The sequence below is a fragment of the Myxine glutinosa genome, chromosome 2 (assembly GCF_964187855.1).
Source record: "Myxine glutinosa chromosome 2, kmMyxGlut1.1, whole genome shotgun sequence".
Taxonomy (NCBI): Eukaryota; Metazoa; Chordata; class Myxini; order Myxiniformes; family Myxinidae; genus Myxine; species Myxine glutinosa.
In genome coordinates, this window is record NC_136262.1 from 108,515,912 (window position 1) to 108,526,269 (window position 10,358).

At 45.9% G+C, this 10,358-nt stretch overlaps 1 protein-coding gene across 1 annotated transcript in view; it reads left to right on the top strand.

Annotated features, from left to right (window-relative positions):
* The window catches only part of LOC144890862 (uncharacterized), an 812,162-nt gene that overhangs the window by 575,161 nt on the left and 226,643 nt on the right, over positions 1-10,358 (top strand). The window lies entirely within an intron of this gene.

The window sequence follows — 10,358 nt, forward strand, 5'->3', positions numbered from 1 at the left end:
GTCGATAATCCTGTAGATACAATCTCGTGAACCAGTTCAGCCTCGGATACGAAAATAACGACACGTTTGTTCATTCGCGAGGCTGCACGAACTTTATCGATACCGATTATGTTGCCGACAGCAATAACGAGGTCCTCGACGCTGACATCGTTCGGCGGGACACAAACGACGCCATCTCTACGTGTTAACACTTCATATGCCGCGTAACGCGAAAACGAAGTCATAATTTACAAGGGACGAAGGTAGGTGGGGGTGGGAGAAGGGACGAGGACGGGGGAGGGGGGAGAAGGGACGAGGACGGGGGAGGGGGGAGAAGGGACGAGGGAGGGATGGAAGGAGGGTGAATATCGCTCTCGAACAGTGATTAATTAATTACGAGCCGAGACAGATTTTCAAAGGCGAAAACAAACAGCTGGTGGAGAAAAAAAGCGAACAGCCGGAGGACGGGATGGGCCGCCGGTTAATACAAAAGTTATCCACAAACAGCTGCGGGCTCTTTTTTTTTTGTATACTGAATCGAGGCTCGTGAAAGAGCTAACATTTATTTCACAAACAAATCAACCAGACAAACAAAATATACAAAAAGAGGGAGTGGAAGACAAGATGGGGAGAGAAGGGAAAGCACACAACCACAACATTTGAGAGCAGGGAGAAGTGTGGGAGGGAGAGAACTTGGGGGGAGGAGGCGTGGGAAGTGGGGGGGGGGGGGGGGCGGGGGGGGGAGAGGTATAAAACACAAGGGGACCGAAATTAGCGGGGGTAGAAAAGATCAAGGTTTTGGATGGGGGAGGATAAGAGATGGTGGTGAACAGCTGTTTTAAAGACCTGGAGGGTGGAGTGGGATTGAAGAGAGTGAGGGAGTTTGTTCCAGAGGCAGGAGAAAAGAGGAATGAAGGAGTGAAGGTGAGCAGAAAGTCTTGATTTTGGCAGTTTAACCATAAGAGGGTTGCAGGCAGATCTTGTGCGGCCTGTAGGAATAATTGGGGGACAGAGCCCAGAGAGAGCTGGGGGGGGGGGGGGGGCAAGGCCAGAGAGGAGTCAGTAGAAGACGGAAAGTCCACCAACCTGCCTGCGGTGAATGAGTGAAAGGCCCTTGGAGTTAGCTTCATCGCGGGAGATTCCAATGATTCTGAACGCTTTGGTTTCAACAGCGTGAAGACGAGCTAGGTGTGAGGCAGGAGCACCAGACCAGAGGGGAGAGCAGTATTCCATAGAGCTGCGGATGAAAGCCTTGTATGTGGTGAGGAGCTCAGGTGTGCCAAGGAAGGACTTCGCACGACGGAGGATGCCCAGTCGGCGACTGGCTTTGGAGGCCAGATTTGAAATGTGGTTTTCCCAGGAAAGATCATGGCAAATAGTGAGACCCAAAAGCTTGAGTGACAGAACTTCTTGGAGAGGATTATTCAGAAAGTGGATGGAAGGGTTCTCCAGTCGGTCTTTTCGGAGAGACATCGTAAGAGTGTGAGATTTATCAGGATTGAAAGACATGTTCCATTTGTTTGCCCAGTCTGTGATTTTGTCCAGGTCTGCAGAGAGTGAGGAGGCTGCAGACTGCCGATCTGAGGGATGAGGAATGGAGCGACAGAGAGTAGAGTCGTCAGCAAAGAGATAGAGAGGATTTTCAAGAGAGTCACAGAGATCATTGATGAAGACCAGAAAAAGCACAGGCCCCAGAACACTACCTTGGGGAACTCCAGCCTGAACAGGAAGAGGAGATGAGAGAAACCCATTGAGGGCCACACGTTGACTACGACCAGAGAGGAAGTCCGCCAGCCATGCGTGGAGATTTCCATGGATACCAAAGGAGGAGAGTTTGGTGAGCAGAGCAGGGTGCCAGACCGTATCGAAGGCACGTGAAATGTCAAGGGAAACAGCTCTAATTTCCTGTTTGGCGTTGAGGACCCCCATCCATTGTTGAGAAAGCAGAAGCAGCATGTCCAGAGTAGAGTGACCAGGTCTGAAACCAAATTGATGATCAGAGATCAAGCCTTTGGAGAAGAGGAAAGATTTCATATCTGAAGCAATGATGGATTCCATGACTTTGCTGATAATTGGGAGAAGGCTGATTGGTCTGTAGTTGCTAGGATCTGTTTTTGCACCTTTTTTGTGCAAAGCGGTAATGTTGGCTGATTTTCAAGCAGATGGCAGATGACCTTGAGCAAAAGAGAGGGTGAAGAGAACAGAAAGAGGGAGTGAAAGAGCGGAAGAACAGGATTTTAGGACCCGTGGTCTGATGCCGTCAGGACCAGTTGCAGAATCAGAGTCGAGGGTTGACAGAAACTTTTCCACCTTGTCAGGAGGAAAGGACACAGAGTCCAGGAGCAGCTGGGTACGACTGGTTACGGTGGGTACAGAGAGGGATGGGTTTGGGACACAAGATTTAGAGGCAAACACAGAGTTGGGGCATTCAGCTTTTTCACGTGCGGAGTCAGCCGTTAAGCCGTTTGAGGTGAGGGAGGGGATGGAGGGGGAACAAACACCAGAAACAGATTTGACCAGACGCCACCAGGATTTGGAAGAGGGAGACAGATAAGAGAGTTCGGTCTTGAGAACGGTGAGATATTGTTTCCTGGCTCTCCTGAGGGTGGACACACACTTGTTTCGGGCTTTGTGAAAGGAAATGAGATTTCCTTCCGTTGGATTTGCTTTCCAGGAGACGAAAGCAAGTTGTTTCAGGGCAACAGCCTCACCACAAGATTCCGCGTACCACGGACGGGAGGAAGGGTATGACAACTGAAGACGAGATGGGATAAATCTGTGCATGAGAGAGAGCAATTTACTTTGAAGAATTCCCAGGATGAGTTGATGTCAGAGGCGGTAGAGATGGGAGACCAGTCCAGATGATTGATGGCTGCTTGAAGACCGTGCCAGTTGGCCTGAGTGAAATGCCAGACTCGTCGATGCTGAGGAGGCTTTCTCTCTTTCTCTCTCTCAGAAAAGGAAAGGAAACAAAGGACACGAAGGAGTGAATATAAATACAAACGAGATAAGAAAAAGGGAATCGAGGAGGGAAAAGGGAGGCAGAAGGGGGTGGAGGAGGGGGGAGGCAGAAGGGGGTGGGGGAGTGGGGAGGCAGAAGGGGGTGGGGGAGGGGGTGAGGCCGAAGGGGGTGGGGGAGGGGGGAGGCAGAAGGGGGTGGGGAGGGGGGAGGGAGAAGGGGGTGGGGGAGGGGGGAGGCAGAAGGGGGTGGGGGAGGCAGAAGGGGGTGGGGGAGGGGGGAGGCAGAAGGGGGTGGGGGAGGAGGGAGGCAGAAGGGGGTGGGGGAGGGGGGGAGGCCGAAGCCCCGAAGTGTTGGGTCTGATCAAAGGGGAGGGGTTGGGGCACAAATGCAGAGTAAGGATGTGAAGATTAACGAACAGGGGGAAGGAATGTGGGAAGATGCGCCCTGTAACACTAGGACGTCCCTGTATCTTTTTCCATAACTTCCTAATCAATATGTGACAGTGTGTCATTGGGTTTTTTTTTTCACATCCACCTCTTCAACATTCTCAGCATGTTTCAGATTGACCAAAGCACACAGTAGCTGTAGTTTATTAATTTACAAGGTAGGGTCACTGCGATCGGTGCTGTACATTTGATTACAAGTTTGATTTATTGTCTTCTGAGAAGCAGCGCTATGTTCATGGCATCTCGGAATTGTCTTGCGTGAAGCTGCAGTATGTCTGTTGCATCCTTGATGGTTGGAAACCACCTATTTATTACCCAATTTCCATTTTGAGAACAATTAAGAATGAACCAGTCCGAGTGCAGAATGTCTGGTATCTTTTCAATGTGCGTGCCATCATTTGTCGATACTTTAGTTGCAACGCGTATGCATACATTTTTGAAACAAAATGGTGAACAAAAGATGCAGACACCACCAACTTCCACAAAATGTAGTGGTTCAATGGAAACATTGAGCTATTGATATTCAGATGTATACACAATCATTTGGGAGAGACGCAGATGAAATGTACACGGACGGACGCACGCACGCACACCTTTGTCCAAATAACTTTTGCAATGTCAATTTGCGTCGGCCTGCAACGAGTTCAAATTTCTATTTGTATATTGCATGGTTTGACATTGATTTCCGGAGATATAATCGCAAGCGCTCTCCAAAAATATATGAGTTGAAGTGTTCCCCCACACTGTGACCTAACTCAAGCCAACACACGTAATCCTATACGTATTGTAAACACAAGTGGCCTCGTTTGTTATGCATCTCTCGGGAAATAAGAGATTTGGCAATAAACAGTTCTTTATGAGAAAGCTCCATCTCTTTCCACGGTGGCATACGGACCGGCACAAGCTCTCTTCACCTGAAATGTGAGGAATAATACGAGATGTCGATAGCAATCACAGATGAGAAGGCTGAACTCTTTTGATGCCCCCTTGCACAGCTGCCATGAAAGGCTTTCCCAGAGGTTTAATATCGTCCGGCTCTATTGCTTTGGCCATTGATTTACCTGACACTGCTGAAAAGACCCCTCCAAATGACATTTCCGTTCATTGAATGTACTTTTTATCTATCCTCGTCCAGCAGGCGTCAGCGAAGATGGCACACAGCTGGTAAGCAAATGTCAGAGTGAAATTTAAAATTGAGAAATTAAATAAACATCCTTTGCAAAAAGTGTCAAGCAATAAATAAATAAATAAATAAAACTTCCTCATGAGTATATAATCATCCAGAAAATTAGAATAATGCTTCTTGTGGCCAAAAAATGGATGAATGCATGAATATGAATAGTCTCTCTCCGCATGTGTATTGATAAAAAAAAAATGGGCTTGGTCCTTCTGGGACAGTTGTCAGAACAATATCAAAATGTCAAACACGATCAAAATATGCAGCAAAAGTGAAAAAGATGAGACAGACAGACAGTTGTGGAACGATTTAATTATTTTAATCATGGTCCTGTTTATTGCACTGCAGTACTTGGTAATAATATATCGATAAGTGAGACTTTCTAGAAGTTTAATGCATTGGCTGCTGTGTGCTAGTTTAAACTAGAAAACGATGTAAAAACATCACAAAAATATTGCTGCAGAGAAACTGCAACCGAGGAGAGTACATTTGAAGGATTCGCTGGTGGAAGTAAAAGCCATATACTTACCGAGTGATCTTTTGAATAACAAATAAAAAAGCATAAGCACAGAGAGCAGACTGGTCTGGCATATATTGGCTTGTGCCTCGTTCTGCTTTGTAGCATGTTGCATTCAGTCGACAGGCTAGAAAGGCCCTCATATCCTGTCTACTTTCTCGAGCGACCTTTACAATGGGCCAGGAATGCGTTGACATTTTGAATCGCCTAATGAGTGTCGAAGAAACAGATCTGAGTAAAACTGGAGAAGTTCAGGGCACCGGGTCAAGACTACACCCAAGGGACGGTGGAGACAATTAGCCTCAGTTCATCCTTGTGGCAGTAGGATCTTGTTTAAAAGACCTTGGGATATACTGCATAAATGCAGAATGGCACTGTGTATATGTTCATTTGATTTGATGTAGCATACTCTTTACAGAGCGTTGGTGTTATACTGGGTGCCGGTGTTATACCGAAGCAGATTTTCAGCAACTGTTATACTGGGTGGTTTGCCATTGCCTTCCCAAAGTTGTTTGTCCATCCTTGAATTTTAAATGGTGAGCATCAAGCTCGGAAGCACCACGTATCATTTTTTTGCTGAAGGGGAGGAGGAGGAAGAGGAGGATGCTGAAGAGCACTTAACTGAACGGCCCCCACCTGACGTCTTCAACCTGTATAAATTAACTCAAACAACACGGTTTTTAAATGTACAAAAAGAAACAGGTTTATTTAAATAAATGCCGGTAACAAAGAAACACATGATAAACTAAATTCCTAAACGGGACGTCCCCACAACCAGACTTTAAAACATATGAAGGATAAAATAAATGGTGGATAAAATTAAGGGGTGTGTGGTTATTTAGTGCACTTAGCTCTGATCGATGGTGGGGGTCTCGTCAGGGGTCGTCAAAATCGTCAGGGCGTTGGCGGGAACTGCCCGTTCGTTGGCGGGAACCCAGGCCTCGCTTTGTCTCGCACTGCAGCTAGCCAGCAGCGCTCGTCCACCCGTCGCTCCTGCTTGGCAAGCCGCGGCTCTTACATCTCACGACCACCAGCCCGGGGCCAGAACACGGCTGCCTCCCCGAAAGCGAAACCCAACCGTCCGCTATCGCTTTTGGAATGAGAGGCGCAAGAGTGAATGTTTGCTCTCAATGCCCAGATGCCAGACGAACAGGGGAACGAGGAGGAGATGCCGGCCCACAATGTTACTGCCAGACTCAAAACCTCGAGAAAGTGGAGGAGAGGAGCAATCACGACCGTTCGCTATGGCATCCAGAACGAGAAGGGCGCAAGAGAGAAATGCAACCATGCGCTGTCGTCTCCAGCACGAGAAGAGAAAATGTGCACCAGCGCGTTTCTTTATCGTCCAGCTTCTGACGTCATCGGTCGTGCTTTGCCAATCAGCGAGTTGCTCCCTACCAATCCTTCCCGTCAATCAGACCCCACCCCCCCAATCACGGCTCCTCGGGGCATGGCCTCGGCCTGCCCGACCTGTGTGCTTCCAAAGTCAGGGTTGTCAGTGGTAGCGCTCAATGTCCTGGCTTCCGGTAAGTTTATTTAATGAGTGCCATTAAATGCGCGATTATAGCTCTACGTGTGGTGTATTGTCAAAAGGAAGAAAGGAATAAATTACAGAGGTATCAACATACAAGGGATAATTTACCCAAAGTCCCTGAGCTAGTTAATATGCCCCACTCCTCGTAATGGGGACGAAGATACACCTCAATCCGAACACACGGTCAACCGGAGCCCTACTTATTACATGGTGGTTCTTCTTCTTCACGACAATTGGAGCACATTAATCTATACAACTCTACCTGGACTAAAGTAATCACTACCTACCCCCGACAAACGTAACAATATGTATATACATATATAATACTCGACAATATGTATATACATTAAAAAAAAAAAAAAAAAAAAAAAAAAAAAAAAATATATATATAGTATATATATATATGTATATATAGATATATATGGTATATATATATATGTATATATATATATATATTAGGGTGGCCAATTTTTATGTAGTATTTTTTTTTTTTAAAATATCGCACACCCTCTCATTTTAGGGGGTTAGATGAAAAAATAACAGTAAAAATTTTAGGGCAATCCAACAAGATTAAGCGATCTCCCAGAACCCTCTAAAAGTACTCTGTGTGACAGCATTCGGTGAAATTTCTGGTGTCAATAACTTTGTTTCTTCTCCGACAATTCTTGTCAAATTTACACCAGCCTCCATGTGGACCAAAACTCTTGTTGCTCATAACCTTCAACAACACCTGGAGACTGTCCAACCTCGTGAAGACTACCTAGAGTTCGCGAGACACACTTTGGCTCCTGGGAGAGGATATGGACATTGGTACAGGATTTTGTGCTCCTGGTGCTTATCACTGCGCGAGATGGATGGCAAAAGGGATTTATTGTCTTAAAATCTTTGGATTTCGCCATCAATTCCACATGAGCAAGTGCGAGATGGACTCATTGCGACGAATTTGTTTGTTTGTTAGTACAATCTATGCAAGCTTCTGGTTTGCAGCACCTTTGGCGACAGCTACTCCTACAAATGACTTATTAATGCTGCAGCTGATCGAAGATTACCAACAAGTTGACAGCAAAATTGCCAGAGTCGCAGAAAATAAAATGCGGCTGCACTTGTGGTACCTAAGTGAGGACCTTGTAGCACTGCCTTTGTTCAGCGATGACAGCACTGATGAAGATAAGGGGGCTATCGTCAATGCTCTGCAGAGAGATCCACTCCCAGAAGATGTTCGACATATGGCTCCAAACAAGATCCCCGAATTCCGGAACATTTCCGTGGCAAAGTTTGTCACACAGCGCTCGCTCAACCTCTTTGAGTCACTTCATTTGTCACAGGAGTTCCTGACGGCCGCAGTAGACACATGGTTCGAGCGTGATGACTACATTGCAGCGTGAACGTGCAGTCACTGTGCAGAACGTGCAGATGTCTTGCATGCTGCAATGCAGCGTGTTCGTGCGCTGAAGGTGGTGAACGACTGTGCAGATCGTGCAGTCAAATTGGCTACTGACTTTAATGAAGTCCTTACCAAGAATGACCAGCAGCGCCAGCTCCTCTGCCAGGTCGTTGAGCATCACCGGAAGCTTCTGCCAACCAGTGCCACTAAAAGTAAACTGGTCAAGAGCACCAAGTAATACTGATAGCCTGACTGCCCTGGCACCATTGTTTTGTTACTCAACAGATTTTGTTTTTAAACACTGTTTTTGTTTTTGTTTGTGTTAAAAGAATGCAGTTTCACATTCACAATTATTTAAATTAAGTGTTTGATTTTGGACTCGATGATATTGTTCATGGGGGACTTTGGGGGCCATTTGTGGGTCAATGGGGATGATGTGTTTTTTTTAAATATGAAAGGACTTATTAGGTCAAGCTAAAATTTGGGTCCACATGGAGGCTGGTGTAGATTTGAAAAGAATTGGCCCAGAGAAAAAAAAGTTATGGACACCAGAAATATCAACGAATCTGGTCTTGCACAGTACTTTTAGAGGGGTGTGGGAGACCACTTACTCTTGCTGGATTGCCCGAAGATTTGTACTGTTATGTGCTATTGTTTCATCAAGCCACCTCAAATGAGAGGGTGTGCGATATAGAACTCAGAAATGTAATTTTTCCGGCCACCCGAATATATAAATATATATATATATATATATGTGTGTGTATATATGTTGGAACCCATCTGTGGATCGGTCGCATCGGCCGATGGGTCTGACCCATCTGTGGATGCACGAGAAATGACAATGCAGACCCATCGGCCGATGGGTCTGCGCCATCTGCGGATGTGTTGTTCACCTTGAAGGAATGTGTTGACAGAATGGTGCTCTTCAATCAGGTACACAGTCATTGGAATTACATGTGGTAGGAATTCAACAGAGATGATTTTAAAATGTTTTATTATCTATTTCTACCCATCTATTTATACATTTTGTCAATACATTTTGTAATTAACAGATACATGGCAGTTTTAGTAAAGCTTTATATAACATACTCAACATTCATACAAAACATTAGGTGTTCTTCTGATAACATGACATCAATTGCTTATTTTTAGGTTCAAATAAACATACTCATCCACCATTGATGCATACACATTCCTTCAAGGTGAACAACACATCCGCAGATGGCGCAGACCCATCGGCCGATGGGTCTGCATTGTCATTTCTCATGCATCCACAGATGGGTCAGACCCATCGGTTGATGGGACCGATCCACAGATGGGTTCCAACAGCTATATATATATATATATATATATATATATATATTGTTACGGCCCGCGGATAAGGATGTTGGTTTGCCGAGCGGATGGCACCGCGGCCTAACAGTTACCCCGATTAACCCGATTCCCGAACGTTGGCCGGATCGCGCCACAGATATTCAATAGGTAAAAGACTAAGGCGACACGGATGTGAAGAAGAAGCAGACAAAAAGGTTGGAAATACGAATATAATTTATTTGCTATTTACAGGCTCAAAAAAACCAAGGAGAAGGAAAGATAAGAAAATAATATACAGAAGATATTAGAGACATAGTGAAAATCGCTAGCTTATCTAAACAGGCTTAATTAATACCCAGGACAGAACAAACAGAACAAACTCACGTACACAAGAAGGATGGAAAGGCAGGAATCGTTTGGAGGGATGAGCAGGTGGAATCACAGGGCACAACGAGCAGGTCCACTCCGGGCGGGAAGCGAGGAGCCGGCAGCTCCTTGTATTCGGCTTTAGCCTTTACACCGCACACCGGCAGGGTCACTCGCTGCCCCGTCAGGGCTTCACGCGGCTGGTTGAAGCGGCTCTCTGCAGAACTCGTCAGGGCGACTTTCTGCTCTCTGCAGAAAGTGAGGGATTGAAGAGAGTGCTCTCGCGAGATCACGGCGAGGTCACGTCTTTTCGAAGCTGTTCCATGCGCTCACGCTTTCGAAGCTAAGTGATCTTTCACATTTGTGTTTTTGTCGTATCTTTATCTTTCTTTCGGTGCATGTACCTATTGGGGTGACTTTAATAGGTTTCTCGGTGTTGGTTTTTCATACCTGTGTACAGAATCGTCGGTTTTTTCGTATCGTGTATTCTGAGGCCTAGTGTAGTACTAGTCAGCTACCGTGTCCTCAGACCTTGGCTTGAGGCTTTTGTTTTTTGTCTCAGCGGTTCGTCGATCGCGCTGCAACTACTTTCGGTCTCTGTTTTTCACGGTCTTTTCACCCATACTCCCTTGTTTTAAAATCTAAAAAAAAACCAAATTTTTTTTTTCCTTCCCTGTTC